The sequence below is a fragment of the Molothrus aeneus genome, chromosome 1 (genome assembly GCF_037042795.1).
Source record: "Molothrus aeneus isolate 106 chromosome 1, BPBGC_Maene_1.0, whole genome shotgun sequence".
Classification (NCBI taxonomy): Eukaryota; Metazoa; Chordata; class Aves; order Passeriformes; family Icteridae; genus Molothrus; species Molothrus aeneus.
This window is the reverse complement of record NC_089646.1, coordinates 95005167-95022962: the sequence shown is the minus strand read 5'-3', so window position 1 is coordinate 95022962 and position 17796 is coordinate 95005167.

The following is a 17796-nucleotide window of genomic DNA, read 5'->3' as shown; positions in this document are numbered from 1 at the left end:
TGGTGATGGAAATGCCACTTGTGGGAAGGAGGGATTAGTGCTGTGAGTGCCTTGGGAGGATTTGGTGGTGCTGAAGGGACCTTGCTGCTGCCTTACTCTTCACTGTTGGTGTGTAAGAGCCCACTTCAGTTTCTGCGTTTAATCGGCTCTCGCTAACGGGGCAGAACACCCTCACTTCTGGCAGGTGCCAGAACCTGTCAAAGCACAGGAACCCTCAACATCCTGGAGCTTCCACGTGTGATATCTGCAGGATTGGTTTTTCAAGATTAAAGAAACAGACTATTCCACAGGTCCCAAAATATATAAATGTAAATGGGAACAAGTGAAAATGTAAAAGGTTAAAACAATTCCCAGGTGTGAGAAGCTGGTGAAGAGGCCTACTGGCAAAAATCATCACTTGCCCACTGACATCTGGTGGGTTTTGTAGTGTTCTATAGCTTTGCCATCAGTTCTCAAATCATCTGATTCTATATCTAAGTCGATTCAGATTTACTTTTGCCAAAGGTTTCTTTGGCCTCTGAATTAGAAGATTCAGCAAATATTTTGTTGAGTTGAAATATTAATGATGAGTTCACAATATTTAGTAAATATGCATTTCCAGAGAGTGATCTTTCCTCCTGTGTGCTCCTAAGCTGACACTGTTCTTATCCTCCCTTGTCTTCACAGATGTAAGCCAGAGGGAATTTTTATGTACTTTAAATTGGCATACACTCAAGCCCTCTGTCAAATCTCAATTTAAAAGTTTACAGATTATCTTATAGGTACTTATAACTGCAGGGAAACTTGCTTTTTAGTTCCTTGGTGCCAGCTACATGCCAGCTTCATACCAGCTTGTGGTTCAAACCAGAAGGTTTAAAAATAGTCAGATCAAGATCTCTTGAAGTATTATGCCACTGTTTCACAAAGTTACTTAGCAAACAGCACTTTAAGAACTTTGGGCTGTGTGTTTCGTTGCACCAACATGCTCATCCTACCTTCATGGAGAACCAGGTACTGAAGAATAGTGGCATCTCCTGAACTAGTTCAGGAAAACATCTTATCCCAGCCCTGAAAACCATACAGTATTCTGTCTCTTGGCAAATCTGTGTGATTCTGTTGACCCATGCACAACACAGAGCAGCAGTTCAACCTCTCACTTAAAATTTGCAGCCAGGATGAGCAAGTCTGTTTTCCCTCGGATTTGTGCAGAACTCGATGCAAGCCCTGAATATCTTATCCCCCCAGGGTAGTGCTAGAATCTGAAACAAGGCAGTCCAACTTTGCTGGAAAATATGTGAGAACTTTTTTCAAAGAGCTTACAGATCAACCAGGAACACACATGAACTTCTTGCAACCATTTTTTATTGTTCAAAACAGTGACAACACATTTCTTATTTAACCCAATACGTAAAAGGGATTTAAGCTTGTTCCAGTGGGAGAAGTTCAAAAGTATTGAAGGCTAATATGTCTGATCTTCTTGGAGGAAGCTCTTTGTCTGGGATTAAATAATCACTTTCAGAGAGACATTTCTGTTCCATGGTGTTAACAGCTAAATATGTGTGTATATTTATATATAAACAAGCACACACATATCTGTATGTATTAGAGCACATGTGTGAACATGCACACACATACATGTGGCTGTGCTTCATTAGAGATGTTTAAAAAATATGCTGAGTGTGTGTCATGTGAAAAATGTTATTCTAGCACAGACAGTTCAGGTTGGGCAGCAGCACTGGGAAGTTCCCTGTTGCCCAGTCCCAGGGGGTGGTGCAAGAGGGACAATTTTCATCTTGTTTCCCTGATTCCCCTGTCCACAATACAAAATTCGATTTGCAATGACAGGAGTGGCTGCCAAAGCTTAGCTGGTTTTAACCCTACTGGGCTTAATTAAATACTATTAAACCATCAGCTGCTATCTAAATAAATCAACAGTAAGAGAATGTGCTGGTAGCTGCAGATTGCAGAATGGTTATGGCATGAAATCTTGGATGATGCCAACTCAGTAGTGAAGGTAAAACTTTGACTCTCCTCTATGTGCCAGGACCTACCTGTTCCATCACTGGTCTGTGCCCTGCAGGTGCCTGCGAGTTGAAAGTTGGCTGGGTGACCCAAAGCTGAACTTGAACATAAATAAACACAGAGCATGTTGTTACATGCTTCTCAGCTTCCACGGTCCAATGAAATGCATTTCTCCTAATTATGCATAGTATCACAGCACAGATTTTGGCAAGAAGGAACATTTGTCTTGCAAAGCAGTTGGCCACCTGTCTCAGTGCAGCCAGTGAGTACCAGGGGATGGTGACCAGCAGGTTGAGGGAGGGGATTTTCCCCCTCTACTCTGCTCTCATGGGACCCCACCTGGAGTGCTGCATCCAGCTCTGGGCCTACCAACACAAGAAGCAAGTGGATCTTTTGAAGCAGGTCCAGAGTAGGGGGCCCTGAGGGTAATCAGAGCACTGGAGCATCTCTGCTATGGGGACAGGCTGAGAGAGCTGTGGTTGGTCAGGCTGGAGGAGAGAAGGCTCTGGGGCTTCCTCGCAGCAGCCTTCCAGCCAAAGGTACAAGAGAGAGGGAGAGGGGCTGTTTACAAGGGCACAGAGTGATAGGACTCAGAGTAATGGCATTAAACTGAAAGAGGCAGGTTTAGATCAGATGTTCGGAGGAAATTCTTCACCGTGAGTGTGGTGAGGCACTGGAGTGGGCTGCCCAGGGAAGCTGTGAATGCTCCATCCCTGGAAGTGTTCAAGGCCAGGCTGGATGGGGCTCTGAGCAGCCTGGTCTAATGGAAGGTGTCCCTGATGATTTTTATGGTGCCTTCCAAAACATTCTATGATTCTATGAAATCAGCTAAAACTGCTCAGTGCCGAAGTGTTTTCTAGAATAAAGATAAGAAGGGTTATTCTTCTGGGAGGTGCAAGCAAGAAACCCCTATATCCACACATCCAAAAAAGAAAGGTACCCATTTAATTTTTTTGACGCCTTTTTTATTACATTATACAGCAAAAATATTTTTATTGCAGCTGAAGCTTCATGTCTCTGGGATATTTCAAAGCACATGAGGTAAATGAAACTAAATTAAACCTCTGCTGAAGAGGGAAAAAAGGGGTGGTAAATCATAATTCAAGATCATAACATGTAGTTCTTAGTCTTCAAAATAAAAAAAAAAATCAGAGCATTAACTTAATTTATTTTCCATTTATACAATGGAAAATAATATGTGAAGAATTAAAATGGAACCCTGGTAAAGCAGATAACATTCTGCAGCTTACTGTGCAGCTTTTAGTGTGTGTGGCCAGCATGGTAAAGTACTGAAGTATGTGTAAATTCAAACATTTGTTAACCAGGAAAGTTCTGTAGCTCTCCTTGCATTGCAAGAGAGACTTAAGTAAGGCTCAGTTCCATAAGTTTGTGTTTTCTGGGAGTTTGGGCGCTTTGAAGACTGACAAAAGCTTTTCATTGTGTATCAGATTTTGCAGCTCCTGTAAGAATGCCCGAAGTAAAATGCCACTCAAAGTGATCACATAGTCAGTTATTACTTTTCAGTCTCATACTACTGGTTGAATACTCTGCCACTGCATTTTTTTTTTAATTTAGAAAGAAAAACAATAAAATCTAAAATCTGCCCATCCAGTGAAAGTAAATGCATTCCAGTAATGGAAAACACAAAGCTCCCAATACCTGGGCACCCAGCCAGCCCAGCTTGGCATTAATCATACATATTCATTAATTCCCATTTAGAGATGAGTCCATTGATGGTAGCAGTATAAGTGCACACAGTATGAGCCACCATTCAGCTGTGGAGGGAAAAACAACACCAGTTTGGGGACTTCATGTGCACTGAAAATACTGGATAAGCACACATCCCTTGGCCACTGGCATGCCTGCATCTGCTGAATTCTGAGGGTGCAGCTGGGTGAGGGGTGCTGAAACACACTCTCTCGTGCCCTGCACTCCCCTGGCACTGCCAGATTTGCTGTCCTTTGTACCAGAATCACAATTTCACCTATTTTCCCTATTTTCCCAGGCCTTTTATGGGCTGGAAGGAGCCAGCTGGGTGGGAGTGGGCAAGAAGGTGAGTTAAATCACAGAGACACTGCTTTAGAATGCTGATTTACATGTTTGATAAATGACTGCAGAGATCAATTTATTTTAAATGACTTTAATTAAAAGGCTAAAAGCTACTTATTTGCTGCAATTTTAGTTAGTGATAATAAGCCTGAGGGAATTTGTTGTAACAATTATGCTGGGAGTTTCAATACTCTGAATGCCTTAACTTTTGCAGCTTTATGGAGAAAAGTTCTCATCTACTGGGATCTTTTTAAATATTAATGGAAATTTTACCATGTGCTATAGAAAAAGATTTCTTTTGAAATATTTAGGTTTTTTCCAAACTTCAGTTTAAAAAGATATATATTTTCATGCTATTATATGGAATTTTAAACCCAAGATGCAGATTTAATGCAGTCATATTGACAGCTGGAAAGGAGAAAAGATATCTCACAGAAAGTCTCTGTAGATTACATAGAAAAAGGTAAAGAGAAGGAAAGTTTTTTGGTGAACTAAGCCCATTCCCTGCCAAGGGGGAATACGCCCCCCTGACTGAGTGCCTGCCTAACTGGAATCTCATCTGAACCTACTGAGTCGTGCATTGGCAATGAGAGAGCATGGAGAGCATGCATCATTAATTTTTAAGAGAGCTACTGTTAGAAGAAAGCGGTCAGACTTTGTGAAGGGTGTAATAGACCTGTCAGGGCCACATCTTAACGCCAGAACATTTTTATTTTCATGTCTCTGAAGAGTCAGTATCTGTTTAAGTTACAGCAACACTCATTTATTGTGCAGTTTCACACAGTGCCCAGGGGAAATTTGATGCAAAGTTTAGCTCCTTTGGATCAACTGCACATGCCTGCTACTGCATAATCAGGGCAAGTATTTTAAAATAATTTTTGGTTTTAGATGTAACAGTCAAATAAGCTCAGAAAGTCTGTAAAAATTTGAGACTCATTGACTCATAAATGGACTTGCAGTCCTGATGAGCTTATACTCAAGCAGGACAGACACTTTTTTGGAGGCACAAACTATGGACAGGAACAGAGAGCTGGTGAGTATCAAAATTTACAGCTGGTTCTATGTCACAGTTCCCATCCAGCTCTTTGCACATTTAATCAAGTCTCTCTTTATGATTATGGTGGTACTTGCATTAAAGGCAATTAATCAGTCATACTGAATTCTGTGTAATTTTTGTCACTCCTCTCTCCCACCAGTTTATGCTTGCTCAGTCCAAAGGTGCAGTTCTCTGTCTCCATCCAAATGAGGGTCTTCCCACCTCTGCCTCATGAGCTACAATGTGCTTAGAACTACAGTGTGAATAATGCACATTTGGGATTGCTCTACAGAACGTAATTAATGGAATTGACTCTCATTCCTAGTGAGTCCTGTTTGGGCCAGTAACAATTTTCATATGGTTTAGCTTGCTCAGTCTTGCTTAATAAGACAGTTGTGATTAAATGCATTCAGAGCATCCGAGCCAGGTGTCTTTTGAAAAGGAAATCTAACAAGAATTGAAATAAGCTTTATTTTTCCTATTTTGGTCTTTTGAGATTGAGGTTGTTTGTTCATCACCACACACGTTAGATTTCTTTTATCTTTTTCTTCTAACATTTCTTGGAGGAAAAAAAATATTTTTACTTAAAACTGGGAGCATAGGTATTCAGCTCATGTATTTGCTCATGTCTTTGTTCATGTCTTTTATATCCTTGGTCTTTTTGCACCAAGGATTCTATTGCTTCTTGCTTGTGCTTACAGTGTGTTGTCTCACAAAGCTGCCAGCTCCCATTTCTGATGACGCTTTGCTGCTCGCTGCTTTTCCTCCCGCTCTATTCCCAAGTGGGTCACCCACAGCTGCAGCTCCTTGGGGTGTCCCTGCCCAAGGTGTCCCTGTCCCTGCCCCAGGGTGTCCCTGAGCCTGCCAGCACCTCTCTGGCCAGGAGTGTCAGCCCAGCTATGCAGTTCCAACACCACCATCACCCATGGGCAGACATCCCTGGGATGGTAGGGCACTCAGTCAGTGTGACACAGCTGCAGCCCTGGCCAGACAGCAGGACTCTGCCTGCTGTGCCTCAGACTGCCCTTGTATACAGTATGAGAAAAGATCTTAACACAAATTGTCTTTGTTTGAATGCAAACTCTATGCTTTAAAGTGCTGATCCCACTTGGTACTCAGGCTCTGGCCAGCTGGATGCCTCCCATAATGTCCTGATGCCCATCCCTCCATTTCCCTATCACAGGCTTGGAGTGATTATGCAGTTTGGTTGATGGTGCTACATGAGTTGCATGGAGATGATTCCCTCCCAGGCCAGGGAGAGCCCAGGACCAGCTAATTCTGTTTATGAGTACATGCCAGAAATCTATTTATGAGCAGCTCAGTGCATCCCAGAAAACCAGACAGCGCCAGCTTCTCCCACAAGGCTTGGTCTCTCGCACAGTCTTACTCCAGCCTGATGCTTTCTTAGTTTCCCAGACAGAAATCTCTGTCACTAATCCATGTTTTCTTACCCCTGTCTTGGCTTCCACAATCATATCTGTCCAAACAAAGATCCAGGGAGGACCAAGAAATTTTCCAGATTTTTACTCTTTCAGTATTTACTTTGAAAGAGGGAGTTTGAGACATGTCTTTTAGAGCAGTGGCTTTTTCCAGCATGCAAGATTAAGGGAATGTGCTGTTGATTTCAGGCAGATGATGTTCTTCTCCTGGCTGCACCACTACCTTTCCTCCAGCTCCTACAGCCCTTCATGCCCAATGATCTGTGATCACTGCCAAAAAGTATGTTCCTCCAGTTGTTTATCTGGATATCTGGAAGCTGATCCTCTTGCATCCCAAGATGAGGTAACATGCCAGCACAACCTCCCCATCCCTGCCAGAGCTAGAGCTGGCACAGAACCCATTTAACAGGAAGGTTTTTGGTGTCTGTGCTGCCTGCATGGCTTCAGGCAGTACCCAACCTGCCCTGTGAGCAGGTGCACAGAGGGCATCAAAGGCTTAGAAATCCCAGAGGAGCTGGATTCATGACTGGCACTCATCAGTACCCCTGCAAGCAGCTAGTTTTCCATACATAAGATTTGGACCCAAACTATTCTTAGTACTTGGGGAGTGCATTTTATTGCTTATAGTTTGTGATTAAATGAGCTAGTAAGTTCTCATGCCCCTTTGTCTCCCATTCATCAGAATGGCTGCATCAAAACTAAAATAAATGACCTTAGAAAGGAGAACTTTATGTTATAAAAATACCCTTAAAGAATGTATGGAAAGCATGTGAATATTTCTGAAATATGATGAAAACAAAACCCAGATGACTGTAAGAGGTTGAAGTAACATTATCTCTTCTTTATTCAACCCTACCAGAGTTTCAGTCTGCTGCAGGCACTCTTTAGAAATAGCACTTAATGCAAAGCCAGAGCATCCTGCAGAAAAGGTACAGCACATTAATGTCCATGGATCGTCTTTTATTTTCTTTAGCTCTGTGAAAAGGCCTAATTAGACAACTGCACTAATGGTCATTATGTAATTGATCCATTCACAACAATTATTTCAGTGCAGTGTTGTTCTTCCATGGTGGAGAACAAAAACAAGAAGTTAGGCCATTGAATCAATTATTAAAATAAATCTTGACCAGTTTGATTTGTAGGGGTCTTTGAAACTTGAGTTAGAAAGATGACAATAACTTTCAAGAGTAGTTCTTGGGAAGCTCTTTGGAGGGTGTTTTAATATTTCTACTTTTTCTGTCCTTGCCCCTGGGCTCTGCCTGATTTAACATCTCTGTGGGCTCTGAGGTTGGTGGATTGTCTTAAATTGTTGGCATGGCCTTATCTTGCCATCCTTCCCATCCCAGCCTTCAAATACAGAGCCAATGGATCCACCTCCCAACAGTGGTGCTGACAGGGCATGATATTGACAGTCCTTGAATCTCAGAGGACTCTGAAACAGAAATATTTCAATCAAAGTAGTAAAGCATGTCTTAGCACTGAGAGCAAAACTTACATCAGTTCCAGCTGATGCAGACACAGATTTTTTAATTTTTCTGTCTACTGTATGCTTAGTATTTTTGAGTAATTCCTATTTTTTTCTGGGTATCTGAGGACTAAGTTTCTCTGTCCATCCTGATTTCAGAGTAGATTTTGCAGAGAAGAAACAGTTTCCTAATGAAAATATAGTCATTGAATGCTATGGCTAGGTCTTCAAGGGTATTTTTGGCATGAGTTTTGTTGCAGATAGATGTTGGAGATAGGTTTGAATTTTATTTCATTCTCTTTAGTCAGACTGTCATCTGGAGTTTCTTTTGAGTTTTCAGTACTGTTCTGGCCTACTCCTTATGTAGAGGATTTCTCTAACTTCATAAGCAGACACTTGAGGCAGAAGAGAATGCAGATGTTTATTATACAAAGCAGAAGAACAAATACATAGGTTTGGTTTTTTTTTTTTTGTCAGTTCTCAGTAATATCTGCCTAGAGAAACATTAAAATAAAACCACATGTTTATAAAGCACAATCCCTTTTAAAATTCTGTATAAAACACTAATCTGCTGTGGTTTGTTTTTCTGGGTTTTTTATTTCCATTCATTTAAATAAATATGCAAAGAGTTTTTCAATTAAAAATGCCAACAAGCATTCTTGCAGAGCATTTTGCTTGGGTGGACGTAGCATGCCAGGGTCTGACCCTGCCTTACCCAAAGCTGTCTTACTCCATGAGAAAGGCACTGGAAGAATAGGTGGCTGGGAGCCAGCATCAGGCAGACTTAATTGAGAAACAAGTAAGGCTGATTAGCCACTGGAACAAACTGGGAAGAGAAGTGAAGGGCTTTCCACGTCTGGATGTCTTCAAATCAACAATCAAATCTCACATGGAAGAAATGACTAATCAAACAGACAATTTGAGGCTGAATAAAGGGTGACTGTATGAAAGCCTGTGACCTACAGAAGATTACAATATTTAACAATTCCTTCTGGATTTAAGCCTGAGTTTGGGGCAAATTAAAATACTGATAACATGTGTGGCTTTCTGTACCCCAAATTCCCTTTCACAGATCTTTTTTCATCAAGTCTGCCCAACTCCGAACATCCAACTATTCAGTGAGTACGGAAACAATTTTCCAAAAGGGCAGTTTTGAAAAGTTGCCAAGAAAATCATGGGCCCACATGTTTTAATGGACATCTGTAGGTGAAAGCTCCTCGCAGCAGAAAGAAGCTGTTTTCATCCTGGTGGGCCATCAAGGAGCCCTGACTGAGATGTTTTATGGTGGCGTCTTTGGCCCAGAAACCCTTTTGGTGACCTCAAATGTCAGACCAAGATAATTCTATTACTCAGTAAGTTGGTCTGGATGGACATCAAATGCAAATGCTGCCAGGATTTGATTGTTTTCATGCTTGACAAGTCTAAGGACAGAAAAATGGATTGAGCAAACTGACTGGTAAGCAATTACCAGTTCTCCCAATCACATTTTCCATCTAAGCATTGACTCGTGTGATAAAAGCCTTTTATCATTTGATAAAACTGAGCTGTCAGGGTTTAAAGTGCAAGAACAGGTTACCACATGGCAAAGAATTAATTCCATGCACTTATTTCATCAGATGTTTGTGATGGTGGAGTCTGTGCTCTGAGCCCAGTCGCAGACACCCCTCGGGACTGCCCTGGGAGTGCTGCAGAAAGGGTGGGGAGCACAAGCAATCCAATCACCCCTCTGTGGGAACAGCTTGACAGTAATGTCAGTATCAAAATGTCAGTATTGCAAACATCCATATGAACAGTGGCACATCTTCTGTCCATACCTCACAAATTTATAGTAATTAGAGGAGGAAGAATTCAGTGGCTCTTGCCTTAGCAATAAATTATAATCTGCAAGATATGAAAAGAGCTTCATCTCTTTCAACACATTTTTTTACTATTTCTCTTGCAAAATAAGCAGATATATGCTTTAATTTCAGGCAAGCACTCTAGCCAGTGGGGTTTTGTTGTTTTTCAAAATTGGAAAAATTGGTTCCTTTGCTGAGTGGATTCCTGTGATCTAAAGCTGCAGTGCTTGTTATCAGTATGCAGCTGCTTGCTTTCAATCACTAACTTCTGAAACACTTTCTCAAGCATTCCTGAAATAGAATATTTCATGTGGAAATAAATGAGTTTGTGAAACCCTTTTAATTATTTTACATCAGTAAAAAGATTAAAATCTAAATCTCTCTCGCTCCACATCTATGTTGTAACTTAGAGAATATAAAAGAGATTTATCACTTTCAAATGCTAAATACAGAACAAAGTCTATTTTTTTTCCTTTCCTCCACACAATTTGAAAGCCCTCAAACTCACCCACCCACCTACTGTACGTATGAGTTGAACATTGTCAAGTACAAATTAACAATTTCTTCTGTGCGCAGATCCCAGGCTCAATCCAAAGCCTACAGGGCACTTCCCAACACAAGGGATCAGGCATCTCAGGGGAATAAAAAGGCTCTGAATCTGCAATTATGGGCCATATCTAATTGTGAACCTAACAATAAATAAACAAATAAATAAATACACACACACATATATATATACACATATATATTTTCCTCTCTCAGCTGTAGAAAAATTTAGTATCATTTAGCAACAGGACGGCCTGATGTATTTTTGGAGGGGAAGGTGTGCTTGTCCTCAGGGGTTGTTTAAGACGCAGGTTGGTGAGAAAGTAGACATCAAGATTTGGGTTCATAGGGTCTTGCAGTGCCATTTATTCCCAGGGAACATAGTAAGCTTCCTACCCTGCTCCTAAAGAAGCTGTTCCCTGGGAATACATCAGGGAACAAGGGCTTGAATGTAGCCTAGGCTACAGCTGGTGAATGCCACGCCACTCGCTGCAGAGCCATGAAAACCTTGATTGCAGTTTGGATCGCTGTAATTAGCACTTTGTATTTGCACTATGCATTTTAAATCAGGTGCACATTAATGCATCAGTTATCAAGAATGAGCAGCACAGAGCATCAAAATTTTTATAAAGACTTATTCAAAGCTAGATGATTTTTAATGTGTGTGATTAGCTGCAACCAAAATTACAGTAATAAATAAAATTATATACAAAACAGAATAGGAGGGTTCTACATAAGAATGAGGCAAATGGTACAACAAATGCCAAACTGATTTCTAAAGCTGGTTCAAATAAAACGTTTAGAGGAATTGCTTATGCTTTGATCTCAGTACTGAAAAATGTGAAGATTCTGTTTATTAAAAATATTTTAAAGCTATTAAACTCTGTTAATGTAGACCATGCAAGTATTTGTAAATGCCTTAAAGAGTGACACTAAAATTAGGAGTTTGTTTAGTGCAGCGTGGTGATGTAATTCACAGCAAAAGAGGAATCCCAAATGTTATGGAGAGTTTGTCTCAAAGTCCCCCTTTGCTCAAAATTTTCAGCTCCCAAATGGTGGGTCTGTTCTCTGAAAATCATTATTTGAGTTGGGACTTCTACAGTGCCAGTTTTGCAAAAGGATTTTTGAAACTGTGGGGAAATATGCTTTGAGGCAGCTCACAAACTGGGGCTGTTCTTATGTATCAAAATTTAGGTATTTGCAGGACTGCTCCTTTTGCTGAGAAGCCACAGATCAGCAGATTCTAGACATTAAGCACAAGATGTAACTTGGACAAAAAAAATGCCCTAGTTCCATGCTATTTTTGTATTCTTGTGGATATTTTTCAAAGCAGATACCTTTTTTTTTTTTTTAAATATTTTCTTTTATTATTTTGTATTTCTCAGTCTTTAAAAAGCTGCTAAAACATTCCCAAGCATCTGGCTGAGGAGGCTTTACACTAGAAAAGATACTGAAGCACTCTTGAATGCAATCCTCATGAGCACTGCACTTTTCTAGAGCAATTTATCCCCAAAGTCTTCTGTAGGGTCTGATCAACTGTATTCTGTTTTCCCTGTCTATGCTCCACACCTTGGAGTAATTTCTGTCACCAGCTCTCTCAGTGGCTTCACCCTGAATAGATTTTCTGCTCAGTTCCAAATTTTTCCCATGTCTCTCAGGCATTCTGGGTTTCTTCATGGCACAAGTCTGTGCCCCCCAGCAGATAGGAAAAAGGGTTTCTGTTCTCTGTAGTTTGTATTTGATGTTTATTCACCTGTCTCTCCGTTTGTTGCGTATGTGGTTCAACACATTTCATCACCTGCTCCCCTCTGGAGCACTGCCAGATGCCACCTCCCCTTTCCAGCCTGCAAAGGGAAGGGAATGAGCTGGCAGTGAGGCTGCTCCTGCCCCAGGGAGGCTGTCCTGGGTGCCTGAGCCACCCACCCTCTGTCACCTCCAGTCCCTGCAGCGCCTGTGGAGCCTTTGCTGTGACTCCTCTTCCCCCTTCCAAAAAGAGGGAAGGAGAGAGGTGCAGACATCTCCACGGAGATCCCCACCACCCCATTTCTTCCCAGTGCTGAAGACCATGGAGATGGCTGGGGCTTTAGAGCTGCCAGCATTACCTTGGGTTTCTGTGTGCTTTGCTGGGCAGGCAGGTTGCCAGCCCAGGGTGGCAAGGCAAGGCAGGGTAATGCTGGTAATGCTTTGGGGTGAAGGTGCTGTCCCAAAGGTCAGGGATGCTTTTCTTCCTGTATTTTTTCTAGGCTGCTTTTGTTTTTATTTTTAGGGAAGGCCAAACCCTTGAAGAGTTTACTCTCAGATGTCACCTGCACATTTCTCATTAATAAAAATGAATTTATTCCTTTGCCCTGAGGTAACCAGTAACAAATACGAGGTAGTTCATAACAAATGCGTGTCTCAGAGCACAACTTGACTGTGTAATTTCACTTGCAACACTAGACGGGATGTTAGTCTGTCACTAGAACCCTGCCAGATTGCAACAGTGAGGATCTGACTGCTAATTTTTCTCTCCCAATGGTATGTACTATTTTGCAAAGAAGTTTTCTTTAATGAAAATTCCATTAACATTAGTGTCTTTCACTCCCATTATCAAAGAAGGCTTCATTTACTTTATTAAAAAATGGTTTTTGAAATGCACTTATTCTGACACTTTCTGTTCTGGTGATGAGAAAATCTCTGAATAACGTGAGAAGAATAAAAATGCACTGCCCTTTTTTTATTCCATAAGTAACATATTGTAAAAGATACTTCTGGTTTCACCAGAACTGTTTTTGTGACAGCATTTGTGGCTTTCCTGGTAGCAGGGCTGTTAGACAACTATTTTGTCTGACTCAAGAGTTGCTGACATATCTTATTTGATAACTGATGCAGCTGCACAGCCAGTTTAAAATGCTCAGCACCAGGTCCTTAGACCATGTGAAAAGCCCCAGCTCCATTAACTTCACTGGAGAAGTGTCTATTTATATCAGCTGGCACAGTGGGAGATGCAGCTATTGTCCAAGGAGGGAAGGGGATAGGAAATGCTGGAAGGGCAGCCACTGACAGATTATTTCTGACAACAGAAGAGGAGCAGAATGAATGAAATTCCCATCCTTTTTTTCCAATACTGCTATTAGTTGCTGATTCACTAACACAATGCCACAAATCTTTTTCCTCCTACAAGCAGCAGGCTTGCATCACAATTTATAATGTGCTAACAAGTTCTGAGGGGCCTTCCAAGGAAGGTCCTAGAGTACCTCTCAGATATTTGCAACAAAATTACACCAAAGATCCTCAGGTATTCATCCTGGAGGTAAAAAAGTCAAAATGCTGTTGTCAATGGTTACAAAACAGCTTGTATCAGAATTCCTGGGAAGCCTGTGCACCTGCTGGAGAGGGTTTGGTAGGCTTCTGTGCTGTGGCCACTTTGAGCTCTGGTTCAAGACAATAAAACCCCAGGGTGCCCCAGAGATTCAGCAATTCCTGCCAGCAATTTCCAGCTGCTGACTTGGTGGATGACAACATCCCTAATTCTCAGCAACAAGCCTTTGCTCTCTGTCTGAGCCCACTGCTTCAGAGGAGTCAGATTTGGTTTTGCTTTTAGCAGACACCATTCTCTGTTTCCTCCCCCAAGCAGCAAAGACACATGCTGCTGGTTAGAAAACCAGGGGTTTATTTCCCCCTCCCAACAGATCTGATCAGTTCTGACAAGGTACACTTCCCCTTTATCCTTCCTGGCATTCTGATCAACTGCCTCCATGGTTTTTTGGCAATCCCAGCTGCCCTCTCACTACAATGGAAGGATGGAGGCAAGGCTGGAGCATCTGTGCCTACACCTGAATGCCCTTGCAGCTTCAAGCAGAGGGGGAATCCCAGGCTGCCTGAGCTTGTTCCTACTTAAGAGACCCATGGGATACATTCAGTCTTCTCCCTCATCTCATATGGGTCAGATTTATGAAGAATTAGTGGTTTTGCAGCCTTGCAAGTAGTCAATTTCAAGGTCTCCAGCACTGTTTTATTAATGAATATCTAAATGGTAGAAAACTGCTAATTAGGAGATCTTAACACCCTTCAACCTAATCTTCAGATCTGTTGTAGGTTATGTATGAGGGACTATTGTTTCATGCCATTATAAATTAATGAGGAGTATGTTATTAGTGACAATGAACTCTTTGTGGTTTATGGTTTACTGAAGAATATTTTTTAAAAGAAGACTTTGTGCTCTCAGGGCAATTTATGTTGGAACAAGAGTGTCTATAAACTGCAGGTGTCTCATTAAATTCTGCTGGTGATTAGAAGAAGCAGCCATGTGCACAGATCTTCATCAGGGGCTCTGTGATTTGTGTTGTCATGCTCAGTTTTCCCCTAATAGCTGCACATTACTTAGCATTGATGCTCAGCTGCTGTGAGCAGAGCTCTGCAAAAATAGTTGATTTCCATTCAGAAGCAAATGGCACCAAGCCAGCTATTGATTTATAGACTGACACATTCCCCTTTAAAATGGCTATAAGAACATTGGCTACTTACCTGTTACCTTTCTCTGTGTTAAAATTGGGTTAAAAATAATTTTCCACTCGATAAACGGAAACACAGTGTGTGATATTTATATGGTCATTTTCATAGAGAGCTCTGAAAAGGACTGCTTTATACAATTGCACTGGAGAGGGAGAGAAGGGTTGAGAAAGTTTGTCAGTATTCCCAGTTCTGGTTAAATGGTTTGGCCTGGAGGCAAGATGGATACATGCCCATTTCTTCCCAGCATGGACATGTGTTTGAAAACAGAAACTTGGCATAATGTTTTTAAAAAAACCAACACTAAACACAAAACAACAACCCTTTTGTATCTGCAACATATCCTGCTTCTTTGAGGGAAAAAGGCAGTACTATTCAAGCTCATAACTGCAGGGATACATTATTTGGAATTGTGCTATGTCTTATTCATCTGAACAGCTAAAGAAAATTTATTTTCATATTCCTACAGAACTGATTTTATAATCCTCTGGTAGTAATATGACAGCTACTTCTAAAATTTTTTGTACCTCCAGTGCTTGGCTGGTCTTTTTTTTTTGCTCATAATCTTGCAATTGTGCTTGGGATAAAGGAGGAGTACTGGCTTTTTCTCAGGATTGAGGGTCTGTTTGGAAGAGAGAATCTAAGCCATATAAAAGAATACACCAAACTATTTGGCATGATTCTGATTTTTCCTCATGTTCAGGTCTTGCAGTGGGCATAGATTACGCTGATATCAATTTGCAGCTCTGAAGGGCCAGAGAAGCCCAAACATGAATGCCAACTCGGGCATTGTTTATTACCCTGGTCCTGTCCAGCCCCTGGCACAGTGAGCCCCTTATCCACTTGGCCTGGGACAGATACCAAAATATTTAAACCATGATCGCATTTTCTTCGAAGTTCAGATGGAGATTGTTTTGGGATCCAAGAATTTTGCAGAGGATTCATCCTATTAGCAATGCAACTCTGCTGTTCCTTGGCATTCACAAAGCCCTTGTTCTTCCCATTCCTCAGCTTCCTCAGCTAGCTTGAGTTGGCTTTGGCTAGGCCAGGGTATGAAATCTGTTCTTCAGCTGAGAGCAGAAGATGCCTGCAAACTGGATGGGCCACCTGTTAGATAGAGACCAAATACATGCTTTTGGCTGCTTCACATGAATAAGAGCCACAGTCAAAAGAAACATTTAGGTATTTTGAGTAACAATAGTTTGCAAAGGCCTGATTTGTTTCTCTGATTTTCAAACTGCAGGTAACCTTTTTGAAAGGCTCCATGCTGGCACTGAGGCATAAAAGCTTCCCAGTCCAAGTGCTTGCTCAAAGGTGGACCAGTTGGACTGGATTTCTTAGGCTTTTGTCCTGTCAAGCTCGGATATCTCCAAGGACATGGATTCTACAACCTCTTTGGAATGCTGTTCCAGTTCTTGACACTTTTCAGTGTATAAAACCTTTTCTTAATATCAAGCTGGAATTTCCTGTGTTCCTGCTTGTGTCTGTTGTCTCTTGTCCTGCCATTGTGCACTTCCAAGGAGAGTTTGGCTCCATCTCCTGTACAGGCCTCCATGAGCTGGACACAGGAGTCACTGCTTAAGGCCAAACAAGCCCAGTCCTCTCAGCCCTCTCATAACAATCTTCCCTGTTCCTCTGCAAGAGAGAGGATGTGAGGTTTTTTGTAGGGCTTGCTTCTTCTAATGAAAAGCCACTGTTATCTTCTGCTTTTAACAGCAAGCACGTCACAGTACCAGAAGTGTCTGCAGAGATCCACACAAGCACCCTTTAAAAGCCCATACCTATTGATTTGGCATTGCTCCAGCTGTGCTCTGCTTTCCAGCATCTTTGCAGCTTGAGAGCATGCACTCAGAGCAGCCAGTTTAAATATTTATAGCTGTGTAGTTGCACACTCCAGCTACAAAACTTTTATTCAAATGCCCAGGCAGGTGTGTATCCCTGCATTCAAATCCCTGTTGCTTACAGAGATGGCATCTGAGCTGGCTGACAGCTTTGTGAACTCCTGAAATAAAAACTAGAAACACCGTTGCTGTGCTTTGTCATCTGTTATATAAAAGGATGGAGCACAACAAACTCTTTCTCTTCCTTTACACTTAGAAAAAGACTGCTGTATATTGTACTGATTGTTCAGACAATCCTTCTCAGTTTCCCACATGGAAAAGCAGATAGTATTAAATACACCCCCACAGTTTTTTTTTTGCAGCAGTCTACACTGAGAGTAGGTCTTTCTCAGCAAAGTTTGTGTAAAGGCTATGGGATGGGGTAATAGCAACAGATGAGGAACCTCCATGGTGCCACATTTGTTTTCTGTTCCTTCACTGCCATTCTTGGCATGAATGTGGTGTTCCTCTGAAGTGCCACTCTCATCATAGAGATTTTTTTCTTCTCTTTTTCAGGTTTTTTCCTTCTCTTTTTCAGTCAGAAGAGCAGGATGGCATGGTTGATCTCCCCACCACTGTGCTGTGACTGGGAAGGGTCCCAGCTATGGAAAGAGACTTTTCTGGGTGGGACTCTTCAGTACTGGGAATTGTGCTAGAGGTTCACCCTCCAGCACCTGATGGAGATCCATTAGAGAAGTAGTTTTATTTCCCAGTGAGCTTTCCCTCAAGGACTGGGAGAGTGAACACTTGTAACTCATTGCCTAATGGTCAGTGCTGCCAGAGAGGGTCTGAGATTCAACCTTGAGCCAGGAGGGCAGTCTGATCTATCTGCTCATTTTCCAGGTGCAGGAGAGAAGAACTCTCCTGAGCTGCATCCCCACGTTCTTTGCCCTGCCCGAGCGCCCAGAGGAGGTGCCAGTGGTGAGAGCAGAGCCCAGGCTCAGGGCCAGGCATCATGGGTGAGCCAGTGTGCATGGAGGGATAGCAGTGGGCTGTGACACAGCTCTTGAAGAAGATCCCTGGATTGTGTCCGAGTGGGTGCAGCCATGTG